The 19,071-nt window shown below is 37.0% G+C and overlaps 1 long non-coding RNA gene across 2 annotated transcripts in view; it reads right to left on the reverse strand.

Moving 5' to 3' along the window:
- LOC111098073 overlaps window positions 1-19,071 on the reverse strand; it is a 137,125-nt gene that overhangs the window by 89,059 nt on the left and 28,995 nt on the right. The window lies entirely within an intron of this gene.

A 19,071-nucleotide genomic window follows, 5' to 3' on the forward strand; every position in this document is an offset into this window, starting at 1 on the left:
ATGAAAGCTATACACAAAACATTACTGCATGACCTTGACCCTGCTCACTTCCCACACAGTGCTCATTAGCAGGGAAAGGCGAATACCATAAGAATCCTTTCAGCACTGCTCTGAGGTAATTTTATAAATGCCACAGTCATGTTTGAATACAATACTGTACCAAGATAAGGCACTTACAAGGCAACAATTCCCAGATCTCATCAGAATGAAGATAGAATGTTTAAAATTCTAGAAATCTACTAAAAAGACAGACTTCAGTGCCACACAATATTTTAAAAAAGAAAAAGAAAAGAAAAGATATTTTCTAAAGATTAATGAAGAAAATGAAAATAAAAATTGATCAATCAACAAAAAATATATCCCATTTTCATCCTATCACTAATATCATTTAAATTCCAGAACTAAGATCTATCCTTTTCATGCTATCCCCTTCCTTAGAGCAAGTGATATGCCTCACCTGTCAGACAGATGTGAAAGGCAAGTCCTAACTAGAGTCCCTCTAGGTCAGCTAAGTATCTAAGAATTGTACATATCAGAACTGTCAAATCAACACTATTTTGTCTGGTTTTTATTTTTCCCAAGTCATGCTGCATTCTTATCTGGGGGAAGTGGTATTGCGGGGGGCTGTTCCCACAAGAGCTTTTCTTATAAATTTGACATTAAAAATACCTGAATGGGGAGTAGTAAAACAATGTTTTTGATGTGAAATCTTGCAGTAACTTGCAAAACAAATATGTGTGGTAAATAAAAGATCCAATGATTTTTCTTGACTCAAACCACTCCTTCTAAACAAGAACATAAAATGTCACTATCATCATCAACCAATACTTATGGAGCTCTCCTCTGGTTAGAGAATCCTCATTTCACTCAAGATAAAATCAATGTTCTAATTATGGCACACAAGGTGCTCTGTGACTTGGCCCTGCCTGCCTCACCCACATACCCTTTATTCAAGAACAAGCAATTTCCCAAAGAGCCCTTGCCTTGGTGAATTTCCATAGTCAGTGCCCTCTGTTTAAAAAGCCTGTCTTCACTTCTGGAATGCCTGGGTGGCAAGGTTGGTTAAGTGTCTGACTCTTGATCTCAGTCTCAGGATCATGAGTTCCAGCCCTGCATTGGGCTCCACAGTGGGCATGGAGCCTACTCAAAAAAGCAAACACACAAAAATCTGTCCTCACTTCTCCACTTGCCTAAATCCTACTCAACCATTTTGATTCAGGTCAAATCTCACTATCTTTAAGGAGTCTTTCTAGATTTTAGAATGTAAGTTATCACCATTCTAAATACCCAGGGAACATTTTGCCCTGAACTAAAAACTTAGTACTGCATTTCCAAGAACAGTCCTTAGGAAGTGGAGGATGCCAGGAGATTCTCATTTAGGGAGCTTTAATCATATTGGGACCACAAAACTCACCAAAGGAAACCATACAGAGGGCTGTACCAGGTGCTCCAATGCAGAGGGTGTGACGGGTTCACAGATAGAAGCAAATGAGAGCTATGCTTCAGGAGTGGGCAGTATGCTCGGTGAGACTCATGTGATATTCAAAGGGTATCCATAAAGTACCATCCAGAATGGAGTTCCCTGGGGGTCACATAGGGTTAAAGGCCTTTTTTGCAAATATGAAAACTCTACTATAGAAGAGCAAGTGAAAATGTCTAAGTAAAAACTTAGCCTTATATTAGTTTATGCCTACATGTGACATCTTTGGGGAAAATATTAAACTTAACTTGTCTGTGAAAAACACCCAGAAATACAACAAACAGCCTTACAATGAAATTTACTAAAAGTGTTTCTACAACTAAGAGAATTCACTGTGGAATTGGAAAATACCACAATGCTTTGGCAATCAATTAATTAGTTCTCAGTGCCTCATCAATCCTAGTTATTCAGGATTTAACCAGGAGTAATGGGAATAAATTAGGAAGAAAAATTCAGGCTGAATATCAGGAACATTTTCTTAATCATTAAATCAATTAGACAATAGAATTTAAAATTGGATATTTAATGTGAAAGATGGAACTAAGAAAGAGAAAGTACAGTATCAAGAATAAATGAGAAATCATAGGTTTAAAGGGTTCTCTGTCATCATTAGCCCATTCTTCTGTGTTTGGAAAGAATAATAGTTTAGATTCCTATTCAGACCATTGGCTGTTCTAAAATTTTCAAACCTTTAGAATAAATACTTGCTAAAATAAAGAAGTTAATTTTCTCCAAGGCCATCAGATACTACTGCAGAAATCTCACTAAATCCCACAAAATTTGGACATCCTTTTTGAATATCTACTGAGAAAGCCAGAAAGCAAGAAGCTACAATATTTTTGCATATTGTTATGCAACATAATCTTCCAAAATTAGTCAAAAATCAGGTAATCACTGTATTCCAATTCTGGGCTACCCATAATAATGTCCAACAGAACTTGGAAAGTTATGAAGAGGAGAATGCTCATTTTTGACATCCTAGGGGAAGAGGTTTCTTGACCGACTCAAGTTAAAAGTCACTAGAAATAATGAAAATAATTATAAATAGTTATAACAGAGAATCATCAGAAATACTGGGTTACATAAGCTTTTAAGGTTATGTTTTTAAAAATGCATTGATGAGTTTACTGAGTTATACTCAGAGGCCAAAAACTCGGCAAAATCAGGAACCCAGGCAGAGAAATAGAACACTGAGCCCATATGCTATGAGTGAACTTGAGCTTCAATTCTTACTCCACTGAAGGGTACAGAGGACAGACGAGGTCATGGTCCCATCCAAGGTGAGCAGTCTAATAGAAGGACTCTCTGCATGACGCTAATTCCAAAAAACTGCAAGCCAAGGATTTCCTTTAAAGTGGTTCTAGGCTAAACATGCCCCTGACACGTGACAGAATCAAGTGCAATTCCTCTTTGAAAGAATACACCCCAAATCTGTTCTCAAAAAATTTCTATAGGTGAAATCTAAGAAAAATAAAGTTGCACTGAAAAGAAAAAAAAAAAACAGATTGGGGATCAAAGTACCTTGACTGACATCCAGAAGAAACAAGAAGCAGTGAAACTGTCAGATATTGGAGCTATCAGACATAAAATACAAAATACATGTAGTTAATGTATTTTAAAAATAGGAAATTAAAATCATAGGGAGAGAAGAAGCAAGCATATTCACAAAACAAACAAACAAAAACAAATATTCAGAAAGGAAAAATAAAGTAATTCCCATTAAGAATGGACAGGTTTCTCTACCATGGTAGCAACCTCTAAAACAGTCCCAAATAACCCCTACCTCCTGATACACCTTTGTATGGTACAATCCTACAACATACCCAAGTTGGTCTCTATGGTCAATAGAATATGGCACAAAAGATGGTATATACTTCGGAGATTAGGTTTTAAAAGATACTGTAGCTTCTGTTTCAGGGTTTCTCTCTCCTTCTCTCCTTCTCTGTCTCTCTATCATCATCATCATCTCATCACACTGGTGGAAGCCAACCTGCCATATGATGAGCCTCCTGCCAACAGTCACATGAGTGTGCCTGGAAGTAGATCTTCCAGCACCTATAGACTACTGTGTCTCTGGCGCTAACATACATAAACAGCAATAGCATATAAGTCACAAAGAGGTGATTAGGGAAGCAGGTATGGGAGTTTAATTTGGAATGGCCATTATATTATTTTTGAAGAAGGGTAAAGATACTGAGCTACTTTTAGCCTTTGAAAAGTCTACGTGGTAATATTTACAAAACAGCAATTAAATGAAAAGAAATACAGTGGGTCACCTTTACACCAATAGTGTGGAGGAAAAAAAAAAAAGAAGAAATGAGAAGAAAAAAAAAATCAGTCCTGGAAAAGTCAAGAAAGGGGAGAAAGAGAAACATAAGGTGAGACAAATGGTAGTCACAAAATAAATTGCTAGAAAAAATATCCAACATATCAGTAATTATAATAAACAGAAATGTAAATTTAGTTAGCAAAATTGTTAGGTTGCTTGACCCATCTGTATACTGTTGATGAGACATTTAACCAAAGTATAGGTCCCACAAAGAATGAAAGTAAAAAGATATGAAACTAAGCCAAAAGATAGTTGAGATAGCCATATTAATCTCAGACAAAGTAGATATTTAACAAAAAATATTCCTACAGATAAAAAAAAAATGTAGCCTCTAGTGATAAAAGTTTCAACTGACCAGGAAGATATAACAATTCTAAATTTGTAAATATTGACCAAAGCCACCTTCACATATATTAAACAAAAGTTGACAGTATTATAAAAATAGATATACCAATCCTGCATCATAGTGACAAATTTTATTTAATATACATACCTGAGTAATTCTGTCAAACAAACAAGAATCACCAAGGGTATAGAACTTTTGAAAAATAGAATTATGTTGGGTCACTGGATATATACATATATAAAACACTGTACTTAAAAACTGCAAAACATGCATTCCTTTCAAGTATATACAGAAAACTTACCAAAAAATGACCTCACACATGGCCAGTGTATTTTAACAAATTCCAAATGTTAAAATTAAATAGAGTACATCTTCCAGTCACCATTTAAGTTAGAAATTGATAACCAAAATGTTACCACAAAAATCTAAAGATTTGGAGTTAACGAGTACATCTCTTAATAACTCATGGGTCAAAGAAGCATTTCTTACTGAAATAAAATAATATTCATAACTTAATAGTAACAAAAATATTGCTTCAAAACTTGTGGGATACAGCTAAAGGGGTAAGAAAGAAAGATAAGCATTTAAATACTTACACTGGATAAGAAAATAGCCTAATAATGAATGCCTGAAGCATCAAACCAAAGATATTAGTAGGGGGAAACAGAAACAAAGCAAAGAAAGTAGAAAGCAGGAAATCATAAAGATAGCAGCAGAGATCAATGAAATAGAACACAACAAACTAAAGAGCTGTTAACTGAAGGAAAAAAAAATGGACCAACTTCTGGTAAGATTGATCAAGAAAAAAAAGACTGATCAAATAAAACACATCATGAACAAATAAATGCAAAACTATACATGTTACAAAGGTTCAAAATATAATAAAAGGATAATATGACCAACTCAATACCAATAAATATGAAAACCTTGATGAGATAGAAAAATCCTGAGAAAATATAGCATACCAAAACTGATTGAAAAGAAATTTTAAAAACCTGAGTAACCCGATAGCCATTAAAAGTAATTGAAACAGTACTTTAAAGTCTTACCACAAAGCAAATGCCAGCATCAGACAATTTGCCCATGGGTTATACAAAACAATCAAGGAATTCCAATCATTTAAAAAAAACCTTCAAGGAGGTAAAAGAACAAACAACCTCTAACTCATTTTGTGATGCTAACATAACTTTGATACTAAAACCTGACAAGAACCATAAAAGACAATAAAATTACAAATAAATGTCATTCATGCACCTGGATAGAAAATCCTAATAAAATATCAACAAAGCAAATCCATCAGTGTATAAACAAGATAAAACATTTTAACCAAGAGGGGTTTATCTTAGAAATGTTAGTTATTTTAACATTAGAAATTAATATAATTCACCCTATTAGAAGTATAAAGGTGATAAATCATTATCTCAATAGATAAAGAAAATGTATTTAATATAATTCAACATCCATTCATAGCTAAATTACCTACAAAATACATATAATAAACATCATCCTAAATGGTAAAATGTTGAAAGTTTTGCTTTGAAGATCAGGAATATTGTCTGCCATGACCACTTCTATTTATCATTGCACCCAATGTCCTAGCAGTGTGTTACAGCAGGTAAAAATATAAGAGTTGGAAAGAAGGAAGTAAACTGTTATTTTTCATGCTGAAAAGACAAAATAAATGACTATAGCAAGTTTACTAAATTCAGAATCAATATGCAAAAATCAGTTGCATTTATTTCACCTATAGGAAGTTTCAAAATGTAGTTTTAAAAAAGTTTCCACTTAGACAATAAAAATATATATCTGGAATAAATTTTGAATAACTAACAAAGAATATGTAAGATCTTCCTGGAGCACATTATAAAAATTTTATTGAAAAACACTAAAGCAAGCCTAAAAAAGAGAGGCATATAATTTTCATTGATTTAAACACTCAATACCATAAAAGATGCCAATTTGCCTGGAATTTATCAATAAATCCAAAGCAGTTCTAATAAATTGCCACTTTTTTGATGGAACTTAACAGTTAGTACTAAAATTTATATGAAAAATCAAAGAAAACTCCCAAAGAGGAACAGGTAACAATACTTCTATAAAGCAAAAGAATTAACACAGTGTGGGATTGGCACATGCTGAGACAAAGTGAGCAATGGAAAAGAAGAGTCCAGAAACAGATTCCTACATATTGACTAACTTGATTTTTGATAGGAAAAAATGTAGATTATCAGGGAAGTAATGGACTTTCCAGAGATGCTGAATAATTCCAGCTACTCTCCTCCGAAGTGTGGTGGATACAACGTTGTGATCTCCTATATAATCACTTCCCACAAAGTGGTACTTGGGAATATGGCATTTAACTTTAATGTGCAAGCTGTTGCCAAGTATTTTGGAATTGTTACAGGGATCATTTCTGTGTTCAGGACTACACTTACGGTTCTGGAGCCGAGTAATTCGAGGCAGAAAACAGCTCATGTGTGCCAAACTTCTGCCTTGGTGCATGGTCACCCCCACCCAGAGGGAGGCACAGCTTTTCCTTCCAAGAAAGGCCTTGTGTGCTGACCAAGCTTCAGAATTGTGAAGCCTCCACCCAGAGGAGGCCCCATGTCTAATTCAGACAGATGTGGCTTCAGACCAGGCGTGGCATTCCTCCTGTTAGTTAGCATGACGTCATACAAAACACCCAGCTAAGGAGTCCTCAGAACCTTCAACTAAATCCCATTGAGCCAACTTACAGTCATCTGACCTTGAGAAAGCTCTCTGAGCTTTAGGCTCCTCGTCTTTAAAATGGGGAGACAGAACATAAAGACTCCTAACTCTGGGAAACGAACTAGGGGTGGTGGGAGGGGAGGAGGGCGGGGGGTGGGGATGAATGGGTGACGGACACTGAGGGGGGCACTTGATGGGATGAGCACTGGGTGTTATTCTGTATGTTGGCAAATTGAACACCAATAAAAATAAATTTATTATTAAAAAATAAAAATAAAATGGGGGCAATCATGTAATAGTTACAGGATTGACATGAGGGCTAACTTAAATCACATGCAAGTACATAGTATAGTATAGTGAGTTTACCTTTTGCAGAATTTTTATATACCTATCTCGTATATAGGTATAGAAAAGTAGAGACAGAGAGACATACCTAGGATGTGACCAAAGTCTGAGTCACCTAATTACAAATCTCATGACTGTTCAATTAATTTCAGGTCAGGATTACTAAGATTGTTATACTTATTGCAGGAAGATATAACAGGAACAACTATAATCATAGCATCAATCTAGACATAAAGCTGCTCGTCATTCCCGAGATCTGCATTTCAGAAGTTTTTGAAGTCTCGGCTGAGAGAGGATGCAGCCAGATATATGCTGTGTTCTCCACAAAGACCTCTACCTTATAAAGAAAAAGAAAAAGCCACGCAGCCATGGAGATTACCCCCAGGATATGGCAATAATTATTGTTAGAGGGGCAGAGAATAAGAAATTTGTTTCCAGGTAATTTTATATATTCAAAAACTACTTACTGATCATCAGCTATATCCTCAATACAGTTCTAGATGCTCAGGAGAATAACCAACAATAAACCAAGTGATAAATAACTATATATCAGGAGGTCATAACTTCTATTGGAAAAAATAAAGTAGAAAAAAGGGAATGTAACAGAATAGATCCTCGGTGGGAAGGAGAGTGTGCTGATAGAGATAAGGAGATCTCTGGTAAAAGAACATTCACCTTAGTTCCAAAAACAAAAGTGCTGCTTTATTTTTTTTTAAAGAAAAAAACAACAAAAATAAACAAGCTCAAAAATGAAAAGGAAGCTCAGAAGACTCCGCCTTTACTTTCATAATCCCCATCTCCCATTATCCCTTCCCCCTGTGAAATCTGCTAACACACAGCACTGAGGTTCCTAGAGAATGACACTGCTTTCCCAAGCTCTTCTTATCTGAATTTTCCCACTGGACCCACAATTCCTAGCCTATGATAGAACAAGCGTCAGAGTGTGGCTCTCCTTGAATGTGAAAGTCTTTGGGGATGTTACAAAATTTCTTATATTCTACTTATCTAGAACGCGTTGGACATACTTTTCAAACACATCTTAAAACTTAAAAACAGTAACAGTGGATAAATATTATTGCAATCAAGTCACAAAAATCAATAGAAAAAGATTTAGGCATTTTAATTTGTTCTCCCCCTCCATAGGGATAGCTTTTATCACACAGCACTCTATATTGCATTTTTTGAGTGTAGAGTTGAATAATACCCCAGAGATTACTGACTCGATACCCTCATTGTGTGAGGACTTGAGGTCCAGAAAGTTTAATAATAATAGTTGTTTGTCTTAATGGAGGCCTGTGTGCCTGGAAGTGTGCCAAGTGCTTTATTTCCTGCAATAGGGTGTGTGTGTGTGTATGTGTGTGTGTGTGTGTGTGTGTGTGAGAGAGAGAGAGAGAGAGAGAGAGAGAGAGAGAAGTTTTAAAGAACTGGCACAACTGAAATCTAGAAAGCAGGTGGCAAGCTGAAAATTTAAGTAAGAGATGACATTATAGTCAGTCTGAAATCTGCATACTTAAAACTCAGGTAAGTTTTCTGTTGCAGTTTTTTTTTTTTTTTTTTTTTAAGATTTTATTTAGTCATTCATGAGAGACACAGAGAGACAGGGACTTAGGCAGAGAGAGAAGCAGACTCCCTGTGAGGAGCCCGATGCGGGACTTGATCCCGGGATCCCAGGATCACATGCTGAGATGAAGGCAGATGCTCAACCACTGAGCCACCCAGGAGTCCCTCTGTTGCTGTTTTGAGGCAGAATTGCTTTTTCTTTGGGAAATCTTGGTGTTTGCTCTTAATGTCTTCACCTGATTGGATGAGGCTCACTCGCGTTATGGAGAGTAATCTACATATTGTGCAAAGTCTGCACATCCAAAAAATACCTTCCTGGCAACATCTAGAACAGGGTTTGACAAACCACTGGGCACCATGGCCTAGTCAAATTGATACATAAAATTATTCATTGTAGCCCTTTTATCATATTTAGTCCTGTTAACTTCCTTATGAAAGTGGCATTATTATTTACCCGCCTTTCTACAAAGAAGAAAACTGGGATCCCTGGGTGGCTCAGCAGTTTAGCGCCTGTCTTTGGCCCTGATCCTGGAGTCCTGGGATCGAGTCCCACGTCAGGCTTCCTGCATGGAGCCTGCTTCTCCCTCTGCCTGTGTCTCTGCCTCTCTCTCTCTCTCTCTCTTATGAATAAATAAATAAAATATTAAAAAAAAAGAAGAAGAAAACTAAGGGCTTACAGATTTTAGGGGACTTCTCTAAGGTTACACCATTAAGAAGCATCCATGCGGGACAGAGCCCACATTTGCAACCATCTGCTCTATTGTTGGAGGTCTCTCAGCCTAGAGGTGGGTCCAGAATCCATGTTTCCTGATTCCTATATCCACAAAAACTATACAGCAAACCTCATCATATGAAGACCACCAAGGACACTGCTTATTAACGTGCTGCAGCAAGGTCACACACGCCGAGGGACCATGGGGCATCTCACCAGTCACAGGAGAAGACAGGACTATTATCAGTTTCGGGGAAATGACACAGGCAGGTAAAAAGGAAGCAACCAATAGGCTTTTGATAGCCTCAGAGCCAAGTAGGACTACGTACTAATAATTGACATGAGATCTGGCTTCAATTACAGACTCTGGCTTCTATTTCCTTGGATATTACAAGTTGTGATAAACATAGAGAGTTGTATCTGAAAACCCCATTTGAAGTTCTGTGCCTGGGTTAGAAGTCAGACTGCTTCTCTGTCCCTGTGCCTTAGCTCTTCCAGGCAAGAATGTGGTGGCCCATTCTTAAGGGTGACCTCATTTTTATGCCTTTTGTAGATGAACAAAAGCAGTTTTCCCAGGTCCACAAATGCTAGGTGCCTGCATTAGGCTAAGGGTTGGGAAGACAAAGCGGAATGAGGCATTCTGGAATCCCGGTGGGGAAGAAAGGTATGTTCACTGAATGATCCTAATGCAGCGTGATGTGAGCGAGCGGGGGCAGGTGGGAGAAAGTAAGTCAGCCACAGGAACCCGAAGACATTACAGGCAAGCTGGCAGAACCAGAACAGATAAATCAGAAGACAGAGTGGTTCTCCAGGTGAGGAAACCAGGAACATTAAGCAACTACAAGGTAGTGTGGTAAGTAATAGAACAGAGAACTAAATACAGGGCATGGAGCTCAACTAATTCTCCCTGAGACCTCAGTGAGGGCTGACTCCTTACAGCACGCTCTGGTAGGCCCCTGGGCCACTGAAATTCTTTTCCTCTTTTTTTTTTAAGATTTTATTTATTTATTTGAGATAGAGAACATGAGTGGGGGAGGGGGAGGGATAGAGAGAGAGGAAGAAGCAGACTGAGCAGGGAGCTCAGGACCCTGGGATCATGACCTGAGTCAAAGGCAGACACTTGACTGACTGAGCCACCCAGGTGCCCCTCTTTTCCTCTTCTGAAAAGTCCTCTCAAACCTGAACCCTCACCCCAATCACCTCTCTCTAGTTGCTGACCTCAGGACCACAACTTACCCTTCCAGTCTCAGCTGTAATATGTCCTCTGGGAAGTCTTATTCTTTTTAAAAATAATGACAGCAAAGCAATAACAAAAATAAATATTCACTGAGTAATTTCCACATGCCATGCATTGTGCCAGCCACTATAGCTACATCATCTCAATTAAGTTATCACAAGAACCTAATAAAATAAATACTAGTCCTGCATTTTTCTGGAGGCCATTTAAGCTTAGTTGAGTCATTTGTCTAAGTTTATTCAGCCCCAAAGTGGCACAACTTTGTGGTTTTGAACTAAGTAAGTCTGATTCTTAAAACGTAACCTAGCATCTTAACTATGAATCTTTTCTGCAGTATTTTCAAGTTCATGCAAGCACACTTTACCACATCTTTCTTTATGCCACTCTATCTTTATGCAGCTGTGTTATGGCATGAACTTCTGGTTATTAATCATTATTTTACATGTCTCACTCCTCCACAACAGTGTGAGGTCTTGAGAGCAGAGCTTTCACTCAATATCCCCAGTGCCCACAGCTATAGCAGCGCTATAGACACTCAGTACAAAATCAGTAAACATTAGTAAATGAATGAATGGATAGATGAACTAAAAAACATTTGCAGAGGACCCACTTTGTGAAACTCCATATAAGTCACTCTCAGGTATGTTGTCTGGGACTAAACTATGAGGGTTCATGTCATACTCAGGCAACAAGGGATATGTGTCAATAGGTGGCTAAGGTAAGAATTGGGCAAAAGAGTGGACAAGCCCCAGAACAAAGCCTGCAGCACCACTCTTTTGTTGAGATGTGGTTCTGACATCCTTTGTTTATTCCTACCTAACATCCCCCCAGCTGGGAAAAAAACACTGTCGGCCAGGACTGTTTGAAAAGAAGCTGCCCCTTTCCTAATATCCTGCCATACCCCACCCCCCACCGCCCCCCCCACACACACACACACATACACTGGGGCGGAGAACCCCTTTCATGTTCACAGGAATATCCTACCCTCACTACTGCTCTCCACTCCACTGCCCTCCAAAATATAATCCCCACTCACACATCTGCATTTTTAATCCAAATCCTTCCACCCAGGCATTCCAAATCCTTGTAACAAAATGGAAACAAGGAGAAAGAGAGAAAAAGAAGCTTTTTGCTCCTGCAGTGAGTGTTCTCTCCCAGGACGCTCCTGCTCTAGGTTATGGGTGTCCTGTCTTTCTGCTGTTCTTTTCTTGCTTTAATTTAGAGCTCAGGGTTCTGATTGGATTAACGGCCAGGGCACTTTGGAGAAGCCCTTGCTCAGCAATATGCGTCTGTCGCTTACAGGGACACTGTATCCCCATATACCATGTCCTTTCCTGAGCTATCTATTGCTTCACATTTTATCCTCTACACTAAAATTGGCCTTCAGTTCACAGACCTCATTTTGCAGCACCTGTTGCATTAATAACTAGAAAATTCAGTTCACCCAAGGGCCAGGCATTCACCGGGCATTGTTCTCATGCAGTAAATAATCAAGGAGCAAAAGTTACCTCTGCAGATTTCATTTTCCTGATTTTATTAACTCCTGAATAGACAAAATGTCTGTGAAAATACATTCGTCTGTATGGGTAACAGAATGACACTACTTCACTAAAACAATTATACTACACTGATTCTAGAACATACAAAGAAAAAGGTGTATTTAATAGAACCCACAGAATATGAAAATCTATTTGAAAGATGACATGGAATTTTGTCTTGTGTTTTAGTGACAAGATATTTTACTAGGGCATGAAGAAAAGTCTCTTCAAGTCTTGATTTGTTTTCATTTAGATAATGTCATCCAATAAAAATGGAATAGCTTTGTAATCAGATGCATCTGAGTTGAAATCCTGTTTCTGCCTTTTAGCAGTGCTGTGACTCTGAAGCACATGACTTCGCTTCTCTGAGCTCAGTTTCCTCACCTGTAAAATGAGGATACTACTGACTGTGGAGTCAGTTACAGGACTGTGGAGGAATGAAGATAAGGTACACAAGTACCTAGTAGCATCCCTGGCACAAGGAAGGTAGTTAATAAGTGAGAACTGCTTTACAAAGGAAATAACACATAGGAAAGGTCACAAGGACCAAGGCACTGTTCCCTCTTTACCAGCTGTTCTTCCTGACATCCTGCTTTCCACTCCCAGCCTTGCCAGCAGTCCTGGTAGCATGGATGGCTGGCTCAGCAGTAGAACCATGACCCTACCCTTCTCCAACTAGCATATCAAAATATGCCCAACTCAATAGATATATTTATATCTATATCTATCTATAACTATATATATCAATATATCAACTCAAATACAGATTTTACCACAAATGAAGGCTCACCTTAACATATACCTAGACTTAGAATCTGTTAATAGTCTCTGGCCACTAAGCAACCAATAGACACCATACTATATCACAATCCTTAAAAGAATAATTTAATACACCATCTCTCTTATCTTTACCAGTTCAGAGTCCTGATTAAATTTCACCTCCATGTAGAATGCCTTGACTTCTTGAGCCTGGGTTGATTTTCTGTTTCTCTGCAAATTACTGCCTGTCACACAATCCAGCCTATATTATCTGATGCCATATTTTTATCATATCTAACATATAATTAGGGCAGAATAAGAACATTAACCTCTGAATGTTCTCAGCATTCCCTCTATGCCACTGAGGACTTTTAGCATGGCCTCCTCCAATCTCTTCTCTATTCTCTTCCTCCAAGAGGGCACATATTTGCAGATGAGTTCTCAGGCTTTTGAGATAGACATGTAGAAAGAAAGTAGAAGTGAGGAGACATGCAAGAGCAGCATAGGGAGACACTTGGGAGTGTTGGAGGAGATTTTCAGAGATCCCCAAAGACAGGGGAGTAGGGTCAATTGTAATATGAGGAATGGAATGAAGGGAACTTTCAAGAGTTTTTCTAGAGTGTCCAGGTACTCTTGATAGTATTCAAGAGTATAAGTATACAACTTAAGTCATTTTTTAAATTCCTTTTGATGACAAAGATTGTGTTCTTTGAAGCTCAGCTTTGCTCCCAAATTGAACTATATGGTTTGTGGCATAATAAGTCTTATTCCCCCAAAGTTAACTATTAGATTTATAAATGCAGGGCTTTATCCTTATTTTATTGTGTCTTTACATCTTATCTTTATTGTATCTTTATTTTATTCTCTAAGCACCAAACACAGTATAGTACATGCTTCAAAGCCTTTAATAACACTTTGTTCTTTTGACTTGATTCATTTTGATACTGACCCTCAAACCAAATAGGACCTTGACTATAATTTGGGCTAATTAATCTTTTAATCCCTTCTCAAATAGATGATAGATATATTCTTAAACAGATAAGATTAAAAGGTGCTGCCTCAAATGAATCCTAGTTTCTTGATCCAGGAATATGTCTCAAAGTGATCAGAGACTTTGGGAATATGACTGAGTTATTGTCAGTGAACTTGAGGAATGCTACAGTGGAAAGGAACTTCTGGAAAATTAGATACAGGCAAGTGTCATTTGGATTTATAAAAAGAAAAAGAACATGTATTTGTGAACTATAGTGCACTGAATTTGACATTGATCTGGAACAAGACTCCAAAACAATAATTTTTTGAACTATGGCTTCTGAGCACTTAGAAAAGGAAGTAGCAAATTCAGCATGAACTCACTAAGAATATATAATAAATATATTATATATACACATATACGTATATTTCCTCTGACAAAGTAGCTACTGGGAGATCAGAGAAACAGAGTAGAAACTGTGTTCTAGATTTCAGAAAAGCTTTTGGGCAATTTCTCTCATGATATCCCGGAGGTTAAATGGGGAGAAAGCAGCCTGAATAATATTAAATTGTACAGACTCATAGTCAATGGAACATTAGTATCCAAAACAAATTCATGAGTCATTGTAAATTCAACAAAATATTTAAATTCAACTAACCATTTGTTTCTAGCTTCTTCTGCTAGCTCTTGTGTGAAGGGCTAGTGATTCAACTGTACGGATAGAGAATGGAGGAAACCAGACTTGGCAGCAGCAACTTTCAAATGATCCATTTGTGTGATTCAACTTTCAAAATGTGTCAATATAAACCTGAAATTATGTCAGACAAGTAAAGTGTCCAAAGGGAGTGAGGCAATACTTCTACTCTTCTCTATGCAGATTGTGTTAATTTTGTGTTCTGTGCACTGAGAGGCTGGATCTTAGCCTAAAAAGAGTCATTAGGATGATGAAAAACCATCAGTAAAGTCATATGAAGAAGGCAGAATGAAATGTTGAACAGAGAGAACCCACAGCTACCTCAATGTCCTCTAAGAAGTAGGAGTGGGACAGAGCAGTAATTCCAGCTGGGCTTCCTAGAAAGGCATGGGTCTCCAAAAATGGAGATACTCAAGTGTAGACTGGAACATAAATATAGAGAGTGGTCGAACCCATAACTTGTAACCTTAAGTTTTTCCTTCTTAATCATAGATTCTGTAACCTCCCAAAGCAGAAATTCTACAACCTCCCTTGGTTGTCTATTCCATGATTTAACTGTAAGCTGCTATACTTTTTCAATTTATTTTGAATCATGAAATATTTTTAAACACTTTCAAAGTACAGAGAAAACTAAAACCAACATTCATATATCCACTACCCATGTTGATTTAATGTTAAGTTTTTGCCATTTGGGCTTCAAATTATTTTTTAAGAAATAAGTCATTATAAATATCATTCTATTTTCTTCTTCTCTACACAATGGGAACATTATCTTAAAGATGCTGTGTGGGTGTACACATTCTGGCCACATCTTATTTGCATGCTGTGTGTGTACATTTGTAAATAATCTGTATTATTGTAAGAAGACAAATATGAAGGAGTCCAGCTTACTGGAGGATATAAGAAACTCTCACAAAAGAAATGATGCCTAGTGTTGAATGAGTATGAATTTTCCAGGCTTTCTAGGAAAAGGAGAGCTTTCCAGGCAGTGGAAACAGCTGTCTCAAATTCACACAGCAAGACAAGAGCTGGTAATTTCAAAAAACTGTAAGTATGTTCATATTGCTTAAAAGAAAAGGTAGGTTGGGAGTGTGAGATGAAAATTGAGAAATCGATAAGCACCTGATTATGAAAGGGTTTATCCCAGAGAGAGCCAGTTAAAAATTTTCAGTATGAGAATGATATGATTTATATGCATGTTAGAGAGAAATCTGGTGGTGATGTGGTTAGAATATGAGGGATGGAGGCAGAAAGCAGAACGCTGAGAGTCAAGTTAACAGTAATTGAAAAAGTCCAAGACAGAGATGATAAAGCTTAAAAGAAATCAAGATGAGGAAGTAAAATTAAGAATATTTTTAATGTTGTGGGGTGCCCAGGGGCTCAGTCGATTGCGCACCCAAGTCTTGTTTTCAGTTCAGGTCATGAACTTAGGGTCATGAGATTGAGCCCCACATAGGGTAGATTCTCTCCCTCTGCCCCTCCCTACCCCCTCTCTCAAATAAATAAATAAATAAATAAATAAATAAATAAATAAATAAATCTTTAAAAAAATAAAAAGACTTTTTTAAAGATTTTATTTATTTATTCATGAGAAACACAAAGAGAGAGGCAGAGACATACACAGAAGAAGCAGGCTCTCCTCAAGAAGCCCAACGTGGGACTCAGTCCCAGACCCTAGGATCATGCCCTGAGCCAAAGGCAGATGCTCAACCGTTGAGTCACCCAAACATCCCTAAAAAGATATTTTTAATGTTGTGTATGCAAGGATGTATTTTTAATAATAATGAAAGGTAGCTAAAGAACTTAGTGTTCCAGTATATTTTTAATTATATTTCAGGGTATTCTTTATAGCATGGCATAGCTGAATTGGATTATTAATAACATTATTAAATAAGATATAAAATAATATAGCATAGTATTTATAAGAATTGTGAAAAACTCTCAGATGACCATTGTACAATGGACTTTTTTGAGTTTTGTTTTTTAAGTTGCCCATTTAATTTTCAAAGAATTGTTTATAACACAGCTCATCAGCAGTTTTATAGTGTTGTCTCTTATACCTAAGTATATATTCTTATCAAAAACTAAGGTCTATCAAGTTTTATTTATAATGTAGAACTGTAATTAAAAACATCACCTCATTAGTCCTCCTCTTATTGTTTGTCTCATTTCCTTTTCTTTAATTTGCCTTCACTACCACAGAGAAGCAGGTATGGGATAAAAAAAGTAATCAATTCTACTCTTATTTTGTAGGGATAAAAGTAGAAATTTTCTCTATCATATCCTAGAAATAGCTCAGAAGAGTGCCCCAAAATATTTGGGTACTATAACACAGATGTTCTCAGATTCACAAACCAAAATGGGTTTTCAGGAGCACTCATTTAATTTATTTGGTCAGTTCAGTCTATTTAGTTTTCAAACGAATCCAGGTTAATTGTTAACAATGTTATTTTGAATCACATAGCTCTGAAGTAATTAGTTATTTGCTTTTTACCTTTAAACCATTTAAATGTGCTGGATAACTAAAGTATAAATATGGAAGTTGTTTCTTTTCCATTTTTTTTTTTTGGTTTTTTGTTTTTTGCTGTGTGTGTGTGTGTGTGTGTGTGTGTGTGTGTGTGTGTGTTTTATAGTTTAGAGTCAAGTAGAGCAATGGAAGATCTTAGATGACTTCAATATCAAGAGGTATCAATTATGTAAAGGAGCCTGATGGCAAATAAAGCATCTCTTCCCTGCAAAGTTGTCACTTCCTCTGAGACAGTGATTATTAAACTTGAGCATGTATTAGAATCATCCAGAGGGATTGACCCCTGAGACTGGACATACTGGTTCTCTATGAGCCTCATGCTCCTCTGTTTTTCCCTCTCCTAGGTTATCACTCTGAAGTATGATGGCTGACCAACACATCTAGCTCCTTTATCAGACCATGAGCTACCCGAAGCAAGTGCATATCCAATTTAGGACCGCATCCCCCAGGACACAGCACAGGGTCTGGACAGCAGAAAGTAATAGATGGTTAATAATTAATCATGTGTTGAATGACACTTGATTGATCACTGATAACTGAAAACGTAAGTTTTGAGGAAAAAGAATATGTATATACATGTACATAGATATTTTTGTGATTTGAAGTACTCAGAGCAGTGACAAGGAAAATGCTATGTGTTCAGAGAAAAAGAGAACTTTAAAGAGGCAAGATATGTCTAACCAAAGAAAAAATAAGAAGTTAGAATTTAAAATTCACTTTAGAGACTATAGTATATGACGGGAATAAAATATTTTAGAAAGATCATAGTAATACAAATGTACAAATGGTTTCAACTCCGTCAGATACACTCTCTGGCCCACAAATGCTTTTTATTACGCTATCCTGTGTAGCTGGTAAAACTGAGAATCACCCCAATTTTCCTGCAGCGTAGCCAAGGGCACACCAGAGATTAGAGAGATCACCCACACCCTAAACAGAAAAAGAGAATCATAAGAAGAAAAAAATGGAAAAGACCTAGTAGGTCATTCAGTACTAGTCTCTAGAGGAGTGGAAGATTAAATAAAGTTGCATAGAAAAATTATGGAAATATACTCAAGAAAACTTAAGACTCTCTGATCCTTTAATTTTTAGTGCCTCATGAAGTTCAAGGGTTTATTGTCAACTCATTGCTTAAACTCTTATTCATCAAAAGAAAAATATTCCCCACAATCTGCATTAGAAATGGAAATAAGAAAGGCAATGTAAGAAGTTGATTTTCATGGTATTAACCGACTCACTATTTCCTGTGCTCGTGAACTTCTGGTTTGTAACTGTACTTATCCAAAATATTAAAATGACCTTCAGGCCAACCCCTTTACTTACAAGTAAAGGGGGAAGAGAAATTTACTAGAAGTTGACCATTACACAAAATTACTTGCAAGGCATTTTTCTTTGATAGCTGCAGTTTCACTCATATTATCATCCTTTTCTGTTGACAAGTTTCCAAGATTTTAATCTTGGATTGGAAATGTTACCCTATCAGAAAGGGCTTATATTGTCAGGCGCAGTGCTGTTGTGGAATGCAGAATCATATATGAGAGCTCTTGTTGTATTGAAAAATACACCATTGGTAGGAAAGGCATTTAAATGTTTAGTCTGCTCACTCATAAATCATTTTCAATGTGCTCAAGTTCTTAGACAACATATTGAAAGCTTTCTTATTTCCTTTATTATAGCAGTGTCATTTGCATTGCTGAACTTGCGGTTATGTTGGCAATTCCAGATAAACCCTTGCTTGAAGGGTTTATAACTCAGCGATTAAATTTCACTCTGGCTTGGAATTCAAAAGTAATATTTTTGTGAGTTGTTGTTGTTGTTTTAACCTAAAGTATATCTGATATTTTAAGACATGGTAAGATCGA

This window comes from Canis lupus, chromosome 11 (assembly GCF_011100685.1).
Source record: "Canis lupus familiaris isolate Mischka breed German Shepherd chromosome 11, alternate assembly UU_Cfam_GSD_1.0, whole genome shotgun sequence".
NCBI lineage: Eukaryota > Metazoa > Chordata > Mammalia > Carnivora > Canidae > Canis > Canis lupus.